The sequence below is a fragment of the Erinaceus europaeus genome, chromosome 1, assembly GCF_950295315.1.
Source record: "Erinaceus europaeus chromosome 1, mEriEur2.1, whole genome shotgun sequence".
Lineage (NCBI taxonomy): Eukaryota > Metazoa > Chordata > Mammalia > Eulipotyphla > Erinaceidae > Erinaceus > Erinaceus europaeus.
In genome coordinates this window covers 72293695-72313382 of record NC_080162.1, presented here as the reverse complement: position 1 = coordinate 72313382, position 19688 = coordinate 72293695, and the positions used below count along the sequence as shown (strand labels likewise).

The window sequence follows — 19688 nt, the reverse complement described above, 5'->3', positions numbered from 1 at the left end:
CCTCATAGTTTGTCTTGAGTGAGTTCCACTTGGTACCTGTTTACTAGCAAAGGTGCTTAGGGAATCCAGCCCCAGTGACCTGACCTAACCACCTGCTGACTTCCCAAGGCCACAAAGACAGGTTTTAAGGCATCTGCTTTCTCGATGTCAGGTAAGTTGATAACAGCATGTAGTCCTGCCAGTCAGAGCACCAGAAACCCTCAAATAGGCACAATATAGGTCTTGCCCAACACATTTTGGGGCCATATTTAAAACAATAATAAGCAAGTCATCAGTGGTGACATGATCACTGCTGTCATGTGACCAAGCTGCTTTTTTTAAGAATATTTTTTAAATATATTTATTTGATAGGACAGTAAGAAATTAAGAAGGGAGAGGGACAAAGAGAGACATCTACAGCACTGCCTCACAGTTCAGTGAAGCTTCCCCCTGCAGGTGGGGGCTGGGGACCTGAATCCCGGGCCTTGTGCACTGTAATGTATGCCCACTCAAATGGGTGCATCACCTCAGCCTTCAAGCCTCCACGTAGTTTGCAGAAAACTAGTCACTGCTGGGACAGAATTTCCTGCGGTTCTTGAAATAAAGCTGATAGCTATTCACATCAACATGCAGCCTGGACTTTAAGCTCTGCTGCCTTTCTCTCGGTTAACCATGGCTTGCTGGTGTGTGTGTGTGTTTTCACTGTGGTAAGTGGGTTAACTGTTCACAAAGATTCCAACACACTGAGTGAAAGTCTGCCTCCTCATTGATATCCCTCACAGCCCTGACTCCCCACCTCGGGTCAGGGCTTGTCTTGCACTCTTGCTATGGAAGCCCTGCTTAGCACACCAGTGCTTCTTTCTATAGGGGTTTTGCACTAGTAGATAAGGAGCCTACAAGGTCCTCTCTGTTCTTGGGATGGCTTTTATCCACACCCTCCTTCGAATCTGAACATGGGTGAATATTCCCCCAGAAAAGTACATGGCTTATACTGTGATAGTGCCTTTGGGGTGGGGCTGTGTTTAGAATTCTTAGATCATTTGACTCAGAAGACCCAGGGCTAAGAACCCATACCACCACCCCCTAAGGGCCGGGTTGGCACATAAATCGATTTCCCCGGGAAGAGTAAGGAGAGCTAATAATTCCACCCGTGATGTCACCATCATATGAGATCTTACCATCTTCTGCCTTTTCCTGTAGTGTCTCCTTGTCAGTTGCCATGTGGACCATGTCCCTTTGGTTGTGTTTGTTGTCACAGTCTGGGCTACAGACTGCTTTTCAGGGAGTTCCAGGGCTGCTTCCCCTGGACCTAGTTGAGTTAGGTGGAAAGCTGGTGGAAGACTCCAGTGGTAGCTCTTAAGGAAATGGCGGGTTCTGCTTGTACAAGAACTGGTATGCAGTTCCTGGTTGGCCTTACCCCTCTCTTACACCCATTTCAGCCATTCTTGTCTTACAGATACAGAATTTTGGGCCAATGCACCTGGTAACACAGCATCCTGGCCTGAACCCCACTAACTCTTTTTTTTTTTTAATTTTTTCATATTGGGGAATTAATGTTTTACATTCAACAGTAAATACAATAGTTTGTACATGCATAACATTCCCCAGTTTCCCATTTAACAATACAACCCCCACTATGTCGTTTATCGAACCCCACTAACTCTTGAGCAACATGTCTACTTAAGGAGAATTGGGACATTTTTGCCATATTACAGATGGCATAATGGCCCTGAAGTGGAACTCTATGAATCATTTACTTATTAATAAGCCTTTGTCTTGGATAGAAACAGATTGAGAGAAGAGAGAGAGACACCTGCAGTTCTGCTTCCCTGCTAGTGAAGCTTCCCCACACATGTAAGAGCCAAGGACTTAAACTTGGGTCCTTGTGCATGGTAAACAGGGTGCACCATTGCCCAGCTCCTCCCATGAGTCCCTTCAGATTTGGGAATGTCCACAGAGTTGAAGCCAAACCCAAGTCTTCCCATCCTAGCTGCCATTCTCTAATCTCTGACTGTGTGGGTGTGGCTCAGGGACATTGTCTGAAGCCAGGCCAGCTGCAACTCGCCACACACTCCCTCTTCTGATGGAAGCAGGCTCGTAGGCAGTTGTCTGTTAACTTTTTTAGACAGAGAACCTCCTGTTCAAGTTGGTAAGACAAGGAAGGAGTAGTGAAGAGAGCTGGAATGGAGATAAAGAGCTTCCTGGTGTGTGGTGTTGGTGATAGGCTGTGTCGTGGTAAAGTCCTTTACTTTTCTGCTCATTTCTCCCACCCAGCCCTGGTAGGTGTGTGTGTGTGTGTGTGTGTGTGTGTGTGTGTGTGTGTGTGTGTGTGTGTTCGTTCTCGTGGGGTCAGGGAAGGCAGTGTTGAAAGGGCATGGTATAGTGAGAGGAAAGAAAAAAAAAAACACACAGACAAGATCCCAGTGCCTCCCTTCCCAGCTTTCTGAGATGAGGGTGAACCCCAGTGTGAGGCATGGTCAGTAGGGGGGGGGCTTGGGGGGGTGTCAAAGTTGTCTGCATCTGTGCACGGAGACAGAACTGCTGGTGACACCTGAGAGAGCAGGCATGTGGGGCTTCCAAGGGTGAATCCTCTCTGGACTGTCAGTGAAGGGCAGTGGGATGTGGGGCTGCTGCCAGATCAACAGTTACTGAGGCCCATCCACTTCAAGGCTATCACTTCACATGAAGACTGGAGACCAAGTTGTGTTAGTCTGGGATTTTCACTTGGGCCAGTGACAGTATCTTGTACGATTTTTGTGGGGTGTATACTTGGTTTGGATGAGATTTACTTACTTTTTAGCCAGAACAGTACTTCTGCTGGTGTGAGTAATTGAACCTGGGGTCTCAGACAGAAAATCTTTTTGCATAACTGTTAGGCTATCTCCTGTCTTCAATTTGCAGGTTATTGAACACTCCAGTTTGCTTCCTAGACCTGTTACAGATCCCATCACTACTCTCTTATGCCCTGCAAAGTAGACTCTAAATTGAGAAGGCTGAGGCTTGAGGGACTTAACTTGTTGCTATGGTCAGAGGTAGTAGTGGGTCTAACAGGAGTAGGCTATCCTACTTCTATGTCCATGCCCTCGACAGCATCTTCTGTGTGCCATTCAGTGGTGTGCTCTTGAATGAGATTTCCCACACACTTAGAACCAACTCCTACATTTCTGTCTTGTTTGGTCTTCTGATCAGGGCCCAGACCAAACCATAAAGTATGTCATTTGCTGGGAAGCCCTAGTTGTGTAAGCTTAGAGATCTCTGGTATTGTGCTTCCTTTCCCCTTATACTGTGCCCCTTCCACAGACCTGAAAACTGAAGAAAATTATCTTTGTTGTCTCCACGCCCACTCCTGTGCCATGGGTTGTACCCAGTACAGAGATCCTGGTTTTGTCCTCTCTAAGTACACTCTTGTTACTTTTGTTAGCAAAAGCTTTGGAGGAATGACACATGCGGAAGTTCAGCTCACTGGCCTCAATTCCTCTGACAGATTGGAGTAGACAGTTCTGGGGCCACTGAACCCCTTAAGGCTGGCTTGTTCATAGATGAGGATGAAAAGCCAGCTGCTTTGGTGTGTCAAGTAAAGAGTGACTCATTTGGGAGCTAGTCCTGCCTGCCCTCTGTGACCTGAGGTTACCTGCCTCTGTGCTTTCACCTCCTGAGCCTTGGCCTGGTCATCTCTGAAATGGACTTTACATAGTCTTGTGTCTGGTTAAAGGAAGCATTGCCATTCACCTTCACTCTTTCTCTCCCCACTCCCTTTTTTAAGAAAAACAAACAAAATAAAGCCCCGCAGGTTTTAAAAAGTTTTATTTATTCATTAGTGATAGAACTAGAGCATTACTCTAGCATATGCAGTGCTAAGGATCTCATGAACCTAAGTGCTGAAAGTTGAGCATTCTTCCTCCTGGACCACAAGGGAAGCCAGTTTGTTTGTTTATTTGATTTCTTTATTGGGGGATTATTGGTTTACAGTCGACAGTAAAATAAAATAGTTTGTACATGCATAACATTTCCCAGTTTTCCACATAATTCAATCCCTGCTAGGTCCTCCTGCCATTGTATTCCAGGACCTACCCCCACATACACACACAGCACCCCAGAATATTTTACTTTGGTGCAGTACACCAACTCCAGTCCAGGTTCTGCGTAGTATTTTCCCTCTTGGTCTTGTTTTTCAACTTCTGCCTGAGTGAGATCATCCTATATTCATTCTTCTGTTTCTGACTTACCTCAACATGATTCCTTCAAGCTCCATCCAAGATGGGGTGAAGAAGGTTAAATTACCATTTCTAATAGCTGAGTAGTATTTCATTGTGTGTATATATATACCACAACTTGCTCAGCCACTCATCTGTTGTTGGACACCTGGGTTGCTTCCAGGTTTTGGCTACTACAGATTGTGCTGCTATGAACATGGATATACACAAATCTTTTTGGGTGAGTGTGATTAGATCCTCAGGAGAGGAATTGCAGGGACATAGGGCAGGTCCACTTCTATCCTTCTGAGAGTTCTCCAGACTGCTCCCCAGAGGGGTTGGACCAATTTACATTCCCACCAGCAGTGTGTGTGTGTGTGTGTGTGGCGGGGGATGGACTAATTTTTTAAATCACTCCATTTCTACTTATTTCATATTTCATTAAGGAAATAACATTTTGACATCAGCAAGTGGGGAGGCTATATGTAGATTTCAGCGAAAAAATGATTTTTCATTCGTCTGTGGCTGTAGGTAGAGAAATAAGGGCCTTTTGACTCCCAGTTGATCTCAGCCCCATCACTGCATCCTCAGATACATTAGGCCCTCCCCAGCTTCTGGTTTCCAAACTAATGGTCTTAAATGGAGCAGTTTAATTCCATAGTCTTTGGGCAGACCAGACAAATAAGTGCTCAGCTGGCAGAGGAAGTTACCAGAAGGCTGCTCACTGGCCAGTGGTCACCACATCCTCTTTTGTGTTCTAGACAGCAGACCTGTGCTAATCCTAAACCAAACCTACCATGAGTCTTTTTCTAAGCAAAACTGTTTACAAATGAAAGAATTACATGACTTTAAAAATCCACTTCAACTCTTGCAGTCGAGGAAGGAATCTTCGGCTACAACATTGCATATTAAAAATACGGTAGTTTTCGTGGCCCAGGAGGTAGCACGGTGGGTAAGGTGTTGAACTGCAAGCATGAGAAAACCAAGTTTGATCTTCAACATCACAGGTGTCAGAGTGATGCTCTGATTCTTGTCCTCCCCCTTCCCCCCCCCCCCACCTTACTGACAAATATTCAACAACAGCATTGGCAGCTCAGAAGTTGACTCAGCCGGTAAAGCACAGGACTTGAAAACATGAGGCCCCGGGCTTGATTCTTGGCACTGCATGTGCCTGAGTAGTATTCTGGCCTGCTTGCTTCCCTCCCTTTCTCTCTAGTAAATAAAATAAACTCTCTCTCTCTCTCTCTCTCTCTCTCTTTGGAGCAAGGCAGTGGGTTCAAACTCTTGCTATCAATTGCTAGAGATGTAGATAATTCTCCCTGAGTTTCGTTGTCCTCTTCTCAGAAACCAGGGTGGCAGTAGCTCCTACTTCATATGTCCTTAGGATGAAATGAGGCAGTAGATGTTAAATATTGAGTTCACTGTCTAGGCCATTAGAACCACTGGCTAAGTCGGCTCTGAAAGCATTAAATGAAGACTGCCAGATAGTGGAAACACTTTGGGCAGTGATGCTGGGGAAAGTTTGGATTAAGTTCAGGCTCTATTACTCACTGACTCTGTGATATAGGCAGGCTACTCCATCTCTTTAGGCTTATTCCCTTGTTAAGAGAGGCAAATCTATCCTCATAAGACAGGTGACCAGGCAGATGAAAGAAAGATGGTACACACTGCAGATGTCACCTGTGGTTTCCTACATTGTTATTTCTCACTCTGCTAGGCAGATGTATCTTGGCTTCTCAGAGAGCTTTGGCCAGAGCTAGCGGTTCCCAAACACTGAGAGACACAAGGCAAACCCTGGTGGGAACGAGTTTTAAGCCATATTTCAAGCAGCACAGAAACAGGTGTGCCACCTGTTCTGATGAAGCAGAAGGGCCCAGGCGATGTCCTGCTCCTTCAGCCAGAACTGTATGATCTCAGGCATTCCTGTTCAGACCTGTAGAAAGAACTCCTGTATCTTCCTATAAGGTTGCTGCCATCAGCTCCCTGAATAAGGCCATCCTTCTTGGCCTCTCTACAGAAGGACAGCCCTCTGATTTTCCCTCTTCCCTGCTGGAGGGGGATGGGGGATGATGACAGTGAATGTAGAGCTGTAGGCTATTCTGAGGCCCTTTTCAGAAGGGCCAGAGCCTGTGGGAAATGTCAGCCTCTCCTCCTGGCTGGGGACCCAGTGGCTACAGAAGATTAAGAGCTTGATGTCCCAAGAGCTCCTGATAAAGTGTTGTGCAGTTGGTTTGACCTGTGCCATGCTTTTCCACTAGTCTCTTATGTCAAGAGACTTCTGGCTTCCGAGTCTCTTGCCTTCTTGATGACACTGTTTTTCAGCTGCCACCTTCCTGCTAATGATAGTCCTCCTTTTGAAGAGAGGCGGTCCTCGGGGAGGGGAGGGAAGTGTTGAAGAGCGTATCCCACACACACACACACACACCATGTTTGTTTGTTTGTTTGTTTACTTTACCCTGGGCTTTCTTGTATATTTCACAAGGACTTGGTGACTTAGTGTCTTGGATGGTGAGGTTCCACACAAGCTTCCCCCCCCCCCCCACATCTTCTGGTTGACCTGACTCATCTACTGAAAGCATAGGAAGAAGGCAGTAGGCTTGATAAGTCTAGACTTTCCAATGGAAGTTGGATTGGGGGGGGGGGGACTTATTCAGGGTATCAGAAGCAGCAGAGGGAAAAGGACCTGAGATAGCCAGTGTTTCCTGTGCCTTTATTTACATCCTGGTTTACTCCATGACAGACACCTGTACAGTGAAGCGGGGACCACACAGCCAGCTTCTCATCTAATGGGTGTGTGGGTTCTCCATTGTGTATGGAGGAGCCCAGGGAGAGTCCAGGTCTGGCCTCTTGGATAACTCATTTCGGGGGAGGGTGTGTGTTTGCCAATTGAATCTCATTCATGAAAGTGCAGTCTCTCCCCATTATAAAGTAAAGCATAGTGTGATATATACTTAGTCTTAAAAACACAGAGCAGAAGTGGGGAGAGACAACACACTGATGACAAGGATAGCATTTTGATGTTTTTCTTGCCAAGTTTCCTCATGCTTGGAGGTATTCTTAATGTAGTCACAAGCATCCTGTGTGCCACAAAACTTGATAGCCCAGGGAAGTGATACTCCTGTCATGTTCAGAATGCCTCACAGCCCTCTCATTTCCAATGTGATGAGTAGATGGAACATTTGCTTAAATCTCTTTTGGAATTTGTGGCTTATCACCTCATGATTTAAATAATACTTCAATGAACATCTTCAGTCATAAAGCCCTTTTCATATTTAGAATTATCGACTAAGCTAGATTTCTAGAAGTGAAATTAGTGGGTCTGTAGGTCTAGACATATCAGAAGCTCTGAAAACACCACCAGATTGCTTTCCAGAAGGTTTTATTAGACTCCCCTAGCTGTTCATGTGTGTCCTTACCTTTATCCAGTGAGAATCATTTTGAACGGTTAAGTGACTGAGGACCACAAACTCCTTAAATCTTAACACACTTATAAATACTCATTGGAGACACAGGACTGGGAGAGGACGGTCTCACAGAGGATGTTAACTTTCTGCTGTGACTAGGTACTTTGTAGTCACTATTCCACTCAAACCTTAAAAGAAGCACCCACCACTTCTCAGAGGAAAATGAGGCTGACAGGTGGCATTTTCCAATATTGCCATACCCCTATGTGCGCCCCCTATTAAAGATTCTTAAAAAAAAAATAAAGATAGGTATTTATTACACATGAGATTCTCATCAGGCAAAGGGGTGAGAGACAAAGCAGAGTACTACTCCAGTGCAAGCTGTGCTGGGGGTTGAACCAGGAACCTCAGCCGTGAGAGTCTGGGGTGCCCCACTGCCTCTCTCGAGGGCTAGGCAGAATCTCCCCAAGATCGACGACGGGTGGCGCAGACCTGTGTTGTCAGCCTGCGCAGGTGGCAGATAAGGGTGGGGAAGGTACAGGGCTGTAGTGAAGCTAGATCTGCTCTAGGTCTAGAGACCCTGCCCCCAGCACAGCAAAGCTTCTGAACCTCTGGGTTGGGTGCTGGCAACTAGTGAGGATCAGGAGCCCACTGACCCAGTGTCCACTCCTTTCCCGCCTTCTGTCTTCCAGGTTGATCCTCGGGACCCACAGTCTCATCATGTCTCGCACAGGACAGCAGAGGGTACAGGTGGTGGCTGGCCGGTTGGTGATCTCCCAGACAGCTGGATCTCCAGCAATGTGAAGCTTTTGTTTGCGCTCCCCTCCCCCTTTCGTTTTACTTGATTTTCAAAGTTTTGTTGTCTTTCTCTCCCTCCTCCCACCTCCCCAATTTAAATGATTAAGACAGAAGAGCAGGACACTATGCTGTGGACAGGCACCAGTTTCTTTAAAAAAAAAAAAAAATTCAGTACGGACAAAAACCTATGTATAAATTTCATGTTTAATTTGTATAAGCAGTTAGGGAACTATTTTTATTTTGTTTTTGTCCTTTATGTACCCTGTTTGTCTTTTACCGCCTCTCAGTTCTACTTATTACACCTCACTTCCCCAGAGAAGGCCTGCCTCTCTCTGGGGAATTTGGGGATTTCTCTGGAATGGCAGGGTGGGGTGGGGGGCATGACATAAAGAGGCCTCCCTGCCATCTCCTGGCAGATGCAAGGACTGCTGAACTCTGAGCTTCCAGCCCACTGGGCCATGGGAATGATCAAAGTTGAAGAAACACCTGGAAGAGATAAATGGGAGTTTTCTGGGAGACCTCAAGAAGGGAGGTCCCCAAGCTGTGGTCTTTTAGAAGTCCCAGGCCACACCAGGAGTAGTGGGAGCCAGCTCTTCTGCCCTTTACAACAGGAGCTCTTTTGTGTGTGTGGGAGGAGGGGATCGAGGGGCAGAACGTAACCATCTCCCACTGGCTGGTACTTTCATGCCATTCCAACTCTACAGATCTACTCTTTTATTAGTCATCTTCTCAGATGAAGATACCTGCCGGTAGGGTGGGGAAGAAGATACAACTATTGTGCCAAGCACCTGCCTAGTCTTCATCAAACAGCTGTCATTCCTGTGAGGTCCTCGCCCTATCACCTTCTGCCTCCAGGACCATCGCCTGCCCAGATGTGCCCACCAAGCATCCAGGTCACAGATCCAGTTGTGACCATTGCCATAAGAACAGGGTGGTGTCCTGAACCAGCTGCCACCATTGCTTCCTCGAAGTGAAAGGTGTGCCCTCTGTGCTGCGCCCCCATGGTGTCACATCACATGGTGACATAGTGTCAAGCGCCATCTCTCTCCCCCTCCCAGGAATTACTGTGGAGTGCCCACCCCTTAGTGTAAAAATATCTGGTGGGGAGAAATGGATCTACTGAGAGGGAGGTGACTGACTGAACCTGTTGTGGGTTTGTCACCTTAACATTTCTCCAGTCATGACTGCTACATCCCCTCCCTCTCTGTCTGTCTGTATGGCCGTTCTCCTCAGCTGTCGCTCTTCTGGCCTCCCTCTTCATAGGCTCTGGACCTGGATCTCCTCCCCCCTCATCTGGAAGCTATTTTAGCTAAGGATTTTCATATCTTATGAAAAGGTCTTTGAGAAAGAGAAAGGAATTCTTTTGTGTTTATTTCTGTTTTCTGTTTATTTTTAGAAACCAGCATAGAATCTATAGGGGAGGTAGCTGGAATATTTAAGTTGGTGTGTGACCAACGTTGGGGGCTTTGTCCCAAAGCCAGCCAGCCTCACAGCCCAGAGAGTTCAGAGACACCAGCACACATTAAGCCAAATTTGCCAGGATGTTTGTCCACATTCTTTCACCCTTTCTCAAGCCCCTCAGATAGCAGTGCTTCTTGCTCCTCCTGGGTAGACAGACAGTTGGCTGGCAGCCCGTCCTCCCCCTCTTGATAGGAATCCATGGTGACCACCTGTCTCTTGTTTCTTCAGCAGCCCCCCCCCCCCCCGTGTACTGTGAGCTACAGCTGGGAGTGTGGCATCCCCTAATTGTAGTGTGCTCTCTCTCCTCAGCCCCCCACTTTGCCTTCCCGTGGGGGCAACTATGTCTCTCTCTGTACAGGTGGGAAAAACAGTCCCTAAACTCAGCACCCCCAACTCTCCCTGGCTGCAACTCATGCTCTAAAGTCCCCAGGGCTTGATGCCTAACAAGCTCTTTACCTTTTTGCCTGTCTTTCATCCTGCCCTTCCAAGTCTCTTGGCTCTCTGTCTGGGTAGGGTCCTGGAGCTGCCCCATAGCCCTTGATTATTTTTCTTGGCATACGTGTCCCCTGTAGATCATAAGCAGTTTGTACCTTTTGGTGGAAGTTGGCATCCTAGAGGGGCTTGTAGCCAACTTTCATGTGTGTCCTTAATCTGCCAGGCCCCCAACCTGTACTAGCACACCTAGGGCCATCTCAGTCGCTCCAGACGCCCCTCCCAGCCCCGCCTTCCCCTCCCCTGCTGTCTCCACTCTGTCCACCTAAAGAGATGCTGTCAGAGCTCTACTCTTAGGGTTAGCTTAGGCTTCCCGTCTCTCAGAGCTATTGTCCACCTTGTCTGCCAGCTTCCTTGCTTCCTGCCTTTCCACCTGCCTATTGACTGTAACATCTCAATGCCACCAAGTTTGTCAAACTTGTCCAGGTCCGAGTTTCCAAACCTCAGAACAGTAGTCCAGTCAGTTAGTTACTCTCTTTTCGAATCTGTGAAAAGAATAGCCTATGGAGGGAAGTTCTGAGCCTCAGTCCTTATGGATCTGAGCTTGATTTTCCCCTCTTCAAGAGGAATCAACAAGACAGATCATAGTGCCTTATTCCATTGCTCTTCCCTGACCAGACCTCCTGGCTCAGTTGGAAGTATGTGACTTCTTTTTCCCGTCTCTGCCCATCTGTCACTTAAGCCCTACCCCCACTCAGATAGCCATGTGGGAAGGATTAATCCCCTACTGTACCCCCATCCTTTCCTGAGGGCTGGGCACATGTCTCCCCAATCCACCCCCAGGGCACTCACTAGCAGCTCTTGCCAGGACAGAAAAATCGCGTGTCAGACACAGCCACACCCTTGCTCATTACTGCCCAGCAGGTCCTCTGCCCCTTACCCCTATCCTGGAGGATGCCACAGTCTGCTCTCTGAAGACTGGCTCCATCTGACCCCTCTGGGCACCATGGACTAAGGCCAGAGGCCTTAGCTTATTCTCATCCCAGAGGTGCTAGGACAGGAAAATGGGATTCTTTCCTCTTGTTCAGACATGGTTTGCCCCATGGCTGCTTTTCTGAGGGAGTGTACTGAAATGTTTACGTTAGAAATACCCTGTTTACAGCTAGAGGAGAAGCGTGCCCAGCACCGGGAAGAGATTGGACTTCTGGACAGGGCCTGCCTCCTTTATGATACTGCCGGGGCGGCCCCAGAGCAAATGAAGGCAGTGGCCCCAGAGGCAGGGGCTCCTGGCCTGCTCTCTCTGTTCCTGATCCTGCGGTGCTAAGACCACTCACTACCTTCCTCGCAGCCTTCTTGTCCTTGGACATTCCCAGCCTCTCATTCCCTTTCCCTGGGAGTCTCTGCTCCTTAACATATCACTTGTCTCTGGAAAAAAAACAAAAAAAAAACAGTGGAGCAATAATAATTTTTTTCTTTTTTCTTTTTTGCTCGTCTTTTCCTAAGAAAAGGAAAAGAACTGGCATTGTGGGAGTCTTCCTGTTTATGCTGTTGGTGGTTTACCTTTCTAGTGGGATGAATGTCTGCTTCAGCCTTGGGGTACTTTTGGAAACAAACGTAGAAAAGCAGGAGTCGGGCTTCCTGTTGGGGGGGTGGGGAAGCACCCTGCCCTGACTTTGTTCCGTCTGACCTGGGCTTCCAGCCCTGCCCACCACATGCTCATATGCTTCCATCCCCTCCACACCCCCCCAGTCTGGGGACATTTGACTCCACTCTAAACGTAGCTCTTGGGTTAGTCCCCTCCATCTGAACACCATATGCGTGTGCCCCCTCCCCCTAGCTCCATCTCCCTTCCAAGGCTGACCTGGTGGCCCCCAGGCAGACAGCTGCTGGAGTCTCAGACTTGGTGGCCTGAGTGAGAAGAGCCGAGCTTGCTCTTTTCTGGCCACCAGGCTTGGGGCTGTAGCCCAGAGACACTCCTCCCACATGGGGTGGAGACGTGGCCTTCGGGACTATGCAGGCCCTCTGCTCTTGCCTCAGGAGGACAGGCAGGGGGCTCAGAGGGAAACCAGGAGGTGTGCAAAAGGATAAGCTGATGGCAGCATCTACAGCCATCAAGGTGACTGCTCACTGCAAGTGGTTGCCCCAAGTCCCTCAACACTGCAGGAGTTAACAAAAGAAGCCCCCAGATTTGTTTTTCATGAGAAGCCACAGGGAGAAAGGGGGCTTGTTTAGGGACATAATATATTTTGTGCTACAGGGGGCCTCTTCCCTTCAGATCAAGGGAAGACTGATGATTTTCACATCAATATGGGGCCAGTTTGGTTATGAGGAAGGTCTAACCCAGGCACAAAGTTAGTTTTAGATACTAGGATACTGTTTCTTTTTTCCTTTTTTTTTTTTTTTTCTCTTTTTGCACAGAAGCTGGTAATCTAGGACCTACGTGTGAACAACTTTATATGAATATTTTTTTTGTACTTGGTTTACTTAGGTTGGTATGATACATGCTATTTAAGTTCTTTGAACACTGTGGATCCCCCTAATGTGTATGAATGACTGAGGCTCTGTAAATTAAGGGACGTCTGTGTGAATAAAGTTATTTGATGGGATCGAAGAAGCCATACGTGATTTGAAAATGAGTGCTTGTGGTTTTGTCGCCACCAGTCTGGCGATGGGGAAGCCAGCCCAGACACAGCCCCCAGCCCCCCAGTCTCACAGGAAAGGAGGACACTGGCTGCTTGGTGAGGAAGCAGCCACTCAGAAGGGAAGGGTATTGCTACGCCAGGCCTGGGTTCAGGGGCCCAGGATTCCACTGGAGCCCACCTCTACACACAGCCCTAGGGCTGCACTTCTACAGACTCTGGTCTCTGGAGTTTCTAATGTAGAGGTAAGAAGGGTTATCAGACCACACCAGCAGGGACCTTCCTGAAAAGTTCCCTCAGGACTCAGGGAGTGGCTCCTGTGTGGACAGAGGACTCAAATGGAGCCAGGCAGGTATGAGGGTGAGAGTATGATCTTTCTCTGTGTGACCTGTAAAAGCTACAGTGCCTGAGGATAGAACTTAGCTAAAAGGTAGGAGCTGCAGGTCCCTGCACTGTTCTCAAAGGAGGAAATAAGCCCAAGCTGCTCAACAGATTCTTGGTGCTATGAGGACAGGAACTGCTGTGTTCCAGCTGGGACAGCCAGCTTCATCGTGCAGTAGTACATCTTTCCAAAGAGGCTAGGCCATTTCCACATGGAGTGATAGAGGGTGGTAGCTGCTCATAGCTGCCTTGGAGCAGTTGAGGTTGAATGGAGATAGCTTTTTGGGCCTGGCACTTGGTAACCATTCAACAAAGGGTTCTAAGATCCATTTCCCCCAAAGAAGCAGATGTGGGTTTCTCCCTGAGCCTGCTGAGTGCTAAGCCCTGACTCAGCACCTCACAGCCTGGCATCATGCCCTGATCACACTAGGGATGGTGTTTGATGTAGAGACACCACTCTTCTGCTCTAGCTTTTCCTGAGGAGACCTGGAAAAGCCAGGAGTAATAAAGCTGCAGGGCAACAGTCAGAACTTTGGAATGTATGTGAAGGAAGATAAGACGGGTTTCCTGCCTCATCTCAAAGTGACCAAGCTGCATTCCAGGCCTGAGTCTGTCTCTGGCTGCTGGTAAGGAAGCTTCTTCCGTAAGATTCTTCTGTCTTACTCTGCTTGGAGAAGGATGACCCACAAGTTTTTTTGTTGTTTTTAAACAATATTGAGGGGAGGGCAGAGGGTAGATAGCATAATAGTTATGCAAACAGACTCTCATGCTCAAGGCTCCAAAGTCCCAGGTTCAAGCCCCCATACCACCATAAGCCAGAGCTGAACAGTGCTCTGGTAAAAAATAATAAAATTGAGGTAATTTACTTCTTTGAAGAGTACAAGTGAATGTACAGAACTGTAGCCATTGCCACTAGTTCTAGAACATCTTATCACCTCAAAGAAGAAGCCCATACACATTAACAGTCACTTCTCATTCCTTCTCAAACATTCAGCTCTAGGCAACCACTAATCTACCTCTTGTTTCCATGGATTTGCCTGTTCTGGACATTCCAGATAAATGGAGTCATACAATACGTGACCCTTTGCGTCACTTCACGATGTTTAAAAGCAGTGCTTTTACTGCTTTTTGTTACCAAACTTCCACTGTATGGAAATGCCACATTATAATATCATATCAGTTGGTAGACAGTTGGGATTCCATTTGGGGTCTCTATACAGTAATACTATGAACATTTATGTACAGGTTTGTACATAGACCTATTTTTTTTATTTATTTATAAAAGGGAAACATTGACAAAACAGTAGGATAAGAGGGGTACAACTTCACACAATTCCCACCACCAGAACTCTATCCCATCCATGGGTGATACAAGGACCTTTCCTATTCTTTAACTATCTGGGAGTATGAATCCAAGGTCCTTGTGGGATGCAGAAGGTTGTAATTGCTTCCCTGCTGAACATGGGCATTGACAGGTTGATCCATACTCCCAGCCTGTCTCTCTCTTTCCCTAGTGGGGAAAGGATCTGGGGAGGCAGAGCTCCAGGACACATTGGTGGGGTTGACTGGCCAGGGACATCTGGTCAGCATCATGTTAGCATCTGGAACCTGGTGGTTGAAAGAGAGTTAACATACAAAACCAAACAAATTGTTGGCCAATCATGGACCTAAAGGCTGGAATAGTGCAGATGAAGAGTTGGGGGGTCCTCCATTTTGTAGATAGCTAGTATGTATATTTTAGTTATATTCCAAAGGGCCTGTGGCTATACTAGTATTTTGTTTTGTTTTTGCCTGAGCTTGAAATCTGATATGCAGGTGGATCCTAATTATTGTCTGGGAAGATGATGTCATGGCTGGGAGAAGGACCAGAAAGCTGGATCAGGGAAGAGAGTAGCTCCCAAATTCGGGAAAGGTATATAAATGTAGATTGTAAACCTCATCAATTTGATGTGATCTGGGGCCCATATTAAGCTTAGGAGCCTATGTGACCTCTGCATCCCTGTAGATCTGAGCTCACATTCTGTGGCATAAGTAGGAACGTTCCAAGCTGCTCCAGTATCAGGACCTATCTTCCTCCGGTGTAGCAAAGTATTTTGTCCATCCTCCCTTTGGCGGATGGAACATTCTTTACCATTGTTGATCCAATTTGAGGGCAGGGTCTTATGGGGGCCCACAAAGGGGAACATAGACCTATTTTTAAATTCCTTGAGTGCAAACACATCTAGCAGAATTGCTGGGTCATATGGCAACTACATGGTTATTTCAATTTCCAAAGAGACCATATGTGCCATTTTACATTCCCACAAGCAACACATGAAGGCTCCACTTACCCCACGTCCCTACAGACATGTGTTTACTGTCTTTATTGCAGCCACCACTGGTTTTGCATATGTCTACACTGTTGTACATTGATAGCAGATAAGGGGAGAACAGCAAGTAGGTGCTTTTGATGGTTGATGCAGCCCTGATCCAGCAAGTGTTAGAGGTCCAGTAGAGTTCCAAAACCATGGCACAGCCTTGAGGAAGATCACCTCACTGATTTCCTTTTTTCATCTGCCTGCTAGTAAATACCCACATCATAGAGTAGTAGGCATGACTGGGAAGCTTCATGCATCATGTAAGGCAGGGACTGCACTGAGGATCACCTGCTCTCTGCCCTGGCCCCTTCCAGTTCATTCAGACAGGCTTAGAAAAAGGCTCAGAGAGCACTCGGTGTGTTGGGCTTGGGCACTGTTGACAGGCTCTTATCTGTCGAGTGCCAGACTACCAAGGAGAAAGGTGTGTCACCCAGGCCCTACAAGGAAGGGTCTGGTGTGGGTGTGTAGAGCAGTGTCCACACTAGTGGAAGGAGTGAAAGGCAGGGGACTGGGAGATAGTTCACCTGGTAGAACATGCACTTTACCATGACATGGCCCTGGATTCGAACTCTGGCACCACAGAGTACCATGGCTAGTGGAATAGTGTGGTGATGTCGTCTCTTCTCTAGCAATAGTATCACATATACATGAAATTCTAGTTCTACATTTAAAAAATAACAGACAGCTGGACCCTTCCTGATGTTCCCTATCCAGTCTACCCCCCTCCTGTCTTGACCAGTCTCTGACTCTCAGCTGTCTGCTCAGTGCTCTAGAGACCCTGCTGACCAGCAGCTCCAGGTCCAGAGTAGGAAGGACCCAGAATGGGCAGTCAGCCTGGAGCTGGATCTCAGGTCTAAAAGGGCAGCTCCTGCAGCTGAGGGGGAGGCCTAGGGAAGACTTCAGGCACAGCCTGCTCTTTGACATGAGCCTTGGCCCTCTCTGGCTCAAGCTGTGGGCCCTGAGCCCACACCGCCCCTGCAGACTGCAACAGACATAACATCCAATTTTTTCTTTGCACTTGAGAATTGCAGCATCCCCATGCCTCCCAGAAGAATTTTATCTCATTATATTTCATCTGAGGATCCAAAGGTGGATGCATGGACACCCACCATTCAGGCCAATCTTTACACAGCAGATTCCTTCTGAGATTGTCAGCACCCACCAGAATGCAAAGGCCTTTCAGGTCTCCATCACCTTTGGGTTATCACCCAGACCCTCTCCTTAGGACCTGGGGGCTCCTCGCTTGGTTCTGCTCTGTGCAGGTCCGGTTGCTTCCCGGCACCTCTCTGTGTTCTCTGCCTGGACTTTGGCCCTTACAGCTGATTTTTTAGCACACAAGTAGTTTCCATCTCAGGGCCTTTGAAGTTCTTCTCTCTCCTTATCCTGGAGAGTGTTACTTCACTGCTTCATACAGATCTCTACTCATATGCCTGAGGTCTCTCCAGGCATCAGAGACTTGTGCATGCAGCATGCCACCATTTGGATTGGCTTTTTCGGGAGTCGGGCGGTAGCACAGCGGTTAAGCACAGGTGGTGCAAAGCACACTGACCGGCGAGAGGATCCCGGTTCGAGCCCCCAGCTCCCCACCTGCAGGGGAGTCGTTTCACAAGCAGTGAAGCAGGTCTGCCGGTGTCTGTCTTTCTCTTCCCTCTCTATCTCCCCCTCCTCTCTCCATTTCTCTCTGTCCTATCCTACAACGAAGACATCAATAACAACAACAATAATAACTACAACAATAAAACAACAAGGGCAAAAACAAAGGGAAAATGGATTGGCTTTTTCAGACAGGGAAAGGCACCACAGCACCAGAATCCCCCACCCCCGGACCATGACACTTGCATGTGCTTTTCCGGACTGGAAATGGGGCCTTGTGCATTGCAGAGCAGGTGCCCTGCCAGGTAAGTCATCTCTCAAGTCCCTAGACCTCTGCTTTTTCTTTATAGTACTAGGTTTTATGTACAGTATTACTTTACATGCAAGTGTGGGTATAGAGAGAGATGTCATATGTAAATCTTTTTTTTTCTTTTGCCTCCAGGGTTATCACTGGGGCTCAGTGTCTGCACCATGAATCCACTGCTCCTGGAGGTCATTTTTCCCATTTTGTTGCCCTTGTTGTAGTTGTTATTGTTGTTATAGATGTTGTTGTTGGATACGACAGAGAAATCGAGAGAGGAGGAGAGAAAGACATCTGCAGACCTTCACCACTTGCAAATCGACCCCCTTGGAGGCGAGGACCTGGGGGCTCCAACCAAGATCCTTACACCAGCCCCTGCACTTTGCACCACATGCATTTAACACACTGTGATACCGCCCAGCCCCCATCTTTAAATCTTTAGACAGCCTGGCATGGTCTGTGGTAGACATTCAATACATACATGTTAAGTAGATAGGTAAGAACATGTATGTCAGCAGGCCCCAGTGAGCCTCCCCAGTGGGGGGCGTTCGCCCTCACGAACCCAAGCACTTGAGCCCTTGGTCATGCAGCTTCTCTTCATCCTCCAGGTCTGTTCAGTCTCACTCTCACCAGCCCCTGGGGAGGAGGAATAGATCAGCTACTTGCAAAGGAATCACCAGATGTGAATGATGATACTGTTAGGGTTTGATCTCATCCTTCTGGAGCAGAGATCAGGAAACTTTTTCAATTGAGGATCAAAAAAGAAATTAGGTTTTTCAGTTGCAGGTCTCCAACTCCAGCAGTCAGAAACCACATGGAAATAAATGATGTGGCTGTGTGCCCACAACTTTATCAACACTGAAATGTGCATTTCATGTCATTCTCACCAGTGTCACAAACTACCAAATCTCTTTCTTGGACCTTTAAAAAATTTGCAAGCCACACACCCAGAACAGCCTGGCACTGGCTTCTGTAAGTAAGGTGGACAGCAGATCCCAGTCTGATGGACCTGACTCAGAAGTTCCCTATGTTTTGTCTCCGGCCCTCCAAAGGGAAGGAGACATCATACAGCAGGAGCCAGACCCAGAGGTCGGCCACATCTCCCGCCATTTGGCCACAGTTCTGGGAATGTGGGAGGGACGTGCAGCACAGGGACGGGAGTGGGCATTGCCGCCACCTGACCTATGTTTAAGAATCTAGAGGTGGCAGAGGATGGAAAAACAACTGGATCCAGACTCAAGAAGCCTAAACAGATCCATCTGTCTGAGATGCTGTGCACATTCTCAGTGTGCTAGACAGTGTGTAGTTGGGGTAGAGGGGGAGTCAGGAGGTTTGGATCACTGCTTCACCTCTTACTTCATTTAAATGAGAGATACAGAGGAAGAGAAAGGAAGATGGAGAAAGAGACTAGAGCCCTATTCAACTCTAGTTTATGATGGTGCTGAGAATTGAAACGGACCTCGAAGCCTCAGGCCTGACAACCTTCTGCATAACATTATGATGTTTCCCCAACCCACTGTTTTTGCTTCTTACAGCCTTGTGGCCATGGCGTGATGCTCTCTAGACCTCGGTTTAGTCATCTACTGGATGAGAGCAATGCCAGTACCCACTTCACTAATTTCCCTGAGAATTTATGAGATCGTGCACTTACAATCCATAGGACCTAGTGATGCTACTTGTGAAGATTAGCTGAGTTAATGAGATAGATAAGAACACTCCCGGCACATGTGATGCCAGAGATTGAACCCATGACTTCAAACATGCAAGTACTAGCATATGGCCACATGCAGTGCCATGGAGGTTAGGCAACCAAGGGGACAGCAGTTTCCTTACTAAAGTGGAAGAGAAACTGGGTGTCAGGTGGGCAAGTAGTTACTTGGCCCCACAAGTGTGTCTCTGGCTCCTTCTAATAAAGGCCAGGTATTATCATTATCAATAAGGAATAATCAAAGTTAGGGGGCCCAGATGCCTTACTTTGCCCTGGGATAATGGCTGTTGCCAGGAGAATTATAGACTTGGGCTTTTGTCTGTTGGCATGTCATTTATTCAGTAGTCACTTAGTGCCAGCTGTGTGTCAGAACCCTTCTGGCATGGGGAGACACTAGAGGTGGGTGCTGAAGCAAGTGGTGTGTTAGAATCCCAGGTCTGCC

General features: G+C 47.6%; 1 protein-coding gene across 3 annotated transcripts in view; it reads left to right on the top strand.

Moving 5' to 3' along the window:
- Window positions 1-19688, top strand: part of STK35 (serine/threonine kinase 35) — a 102010-nt gene that overhangs the window by 34078 nt on the left and 48244 nt on the right. The window contains exon 4 of one of the 3 annotated variants that reach the window (XM_060187513.1): window positions 8269-12887. The exons of the other annotated variants lie outside the window; for them this stretch is intronic. The gene's annotated coding sequence lies outside the window, so the exon portion shown is untranslated. Of the gene's footprint in view, window positions 1-8268; window positions 12888-19688 lie in introns of those variants that run through there. 3 annotated transcript variants of the gene reach the window in all.